Genomic DNA, 1,960 nt, shown 5'->3' on the forward strand with positions numbered 1-1,960 from the left:
TTATTATTATTATTATTATTATTATTATTATTATTATTATTATTAAAACCCTAATTAGGGTTTAGTATTTAATTAATTAGTTAAGTTTTTATTTAATTTGTATTTTAGTTTTAATTTAGTTTTAATAATATATAAAATTAATACTTTTATAAAATAAATAATATAAAAATAATATTTTTATAAAAATTGTACTTTTTACAACTTTAAGTTTATTTTTATATTTTGTATCTTTTTATTTGTTTTAGCATAATTTTTGTATTTTTCGCTCGTACTTAGTTTTAAACTTAGTATTTTGCCATAGTTATTTTTATTTCTAGATTTCTAGGCTTTGCCGTAAAATCACTTAAGTGCTTTTTCTTTAGACTAAGATTTAGGTGCTTTAGAATTTTGCGACGTCGTTTTATAAATTTTAGTACCTTTTTAAGTTATTGCCATTTGAGATATAGTATTTCTTTTAAGCTTTAATATTTTTAGACGCAACTTTTAATTCTTAGTTTTTAGTTCCTTTTTAAGTATCGACGCGCTACTTTCTTATTTTTATTTTTCGACGCCTATTATTTTTCTACTATTTATTTTTCGACGTTTTTCGACGCGCTCTTTTTCTTTCTTATTTTTCGCCGCTCTAGTTTTTAGGACTTAGATTTTTTTCTATTTCTTATCTAAAATTTCTTTAAATTTCAACGAAAAATTAATTCAAGCGGTTAAATTGATAGACATCCAAATTTTCTGCTTCGTAGTAATAGTTGGATTTGTTAGTGGTTGAGTTGTGAGCTTCCGATTTAAAGGGTTCTGGCTCCCTGCTGCATCTATTGGCTATTCGAAACGTGGGCAAAAGCAGAAAAGTCTATTAATTTGATAACTTATATAATTTTTATCTTTTATAACTAATAGGATATTCAGTGAATGCACCGAGCAAAACGTTCACCACCTTTTGTATGTTCACCACCTGTAACTCGATCAAGACATCTAGCCAATATTGTCGCCGTTGATTTTTCTTTGGAATCGTCATCCAGTCGACCAAGTACTCCAATTCAAATTTCCGATAATCAATTTTTTGAACCCGACCTCACAATTGAGAATCCGGAGGATATTCAAGGACAATTCAGAGATCCTGAACCATTAATCTTTCCTCCGGAACCACCAATCATTCAAACAGAGATTGTCGAGGAACCAACCATTAAATCAGAATCCTCTAGTGATTCAGATTCAACAAATTCAATTATGAAGAATCTGGAACCTCTAACTATGGAAGACCGAATGAGAGCTAAACGTACTGGCCAAGGTCACGCAATTACTCAACCAGACATTAATGCCCCAGATTATGAAATTAAAGGACAAATCCTACACATGGTAACTAATCAATGCCAATTTAGTGGTGCACCGAAGGAAGATACAAACGAACATCTTCGTATATTTAATAGGATTTGTACTCTATTTAAAATAAGAGAAGTAGAGGATGAACAGATATATCTCATGTTATTTCCCTGGACTTTGAAGGGTGAAGCCAAAGATTGGTTAGAATCGTTACCTGAAGGGGCGATTGATACATGGGATGTTTTAGTTGAAAAATTTCTTAAACAATTCTTTCCGGCATCTAAAGCCGTAAGACTTCAAGGAGAAATTGTTACTTTCACACAAAAGCCAAACGAAACTCTTTATGAGGCATGGACAAGATTTGGAAAGTTATTAAGAGGATGTCCGCAACATGGTTTAGACACTTGTCAAATAGTACAAATATTCTACCAAGGATGCGACATCACTACAAGAAAAGACATCGATATAGCAGCTGGTGGTTCCATTATGAAGAAAATCGCAACTGATGCTTACAAAATTATTGATAACACTGCTTCCCACTCACATGAGTGGCACCAAGAAAAAGATATCGTTAGATCATCTAAAGCAGCTAGAGGCCATGACTTAGATTCCATTTCCGCAAAGATAGATGCTGTTGACAGAAGAA

General features: G+C 31.7%; 1 non-coding gene across 1 annotated transcript; it reads right to left on the bottom strand.

The window, feature by feature from the left end:
* Nucleotides 1-1,605: 1,605 nt before the first annotated feature.
* On the bottom strand, nucleotides 1,606-1,712 carry LOC139865070 (small nucleolar RNA R71). Its single transcript, XR_011764600.1, has one exon. It is a non-coding gene; the product is annotated as a small nucleolar RNA R71 (small nucleolar RNA).
* Between the last annotated feature and the right edge of the window lie 248 nt (nucleotides 1,713-1,960).

The sequence above is a fragment of the Rutidosis leptorrhynchoides genome, chromosome 8, assembly GCF_046630445.1.
Source record: "Rutidosis leptorrhynchoides isolate AG116_Rl617_1_P2 chromosome 8, CSIRO_AGI_Rlap_v1, whole genome shotgun sequence".
In the NCBI taxonomy this organism is placed as follows: Eukaryota; Viridiplantae; Streptophyta; class Magnoliopsida; order Asterales; family Asteraceae; genus Rutidosis; species Rutidosis leptorrhynchoides.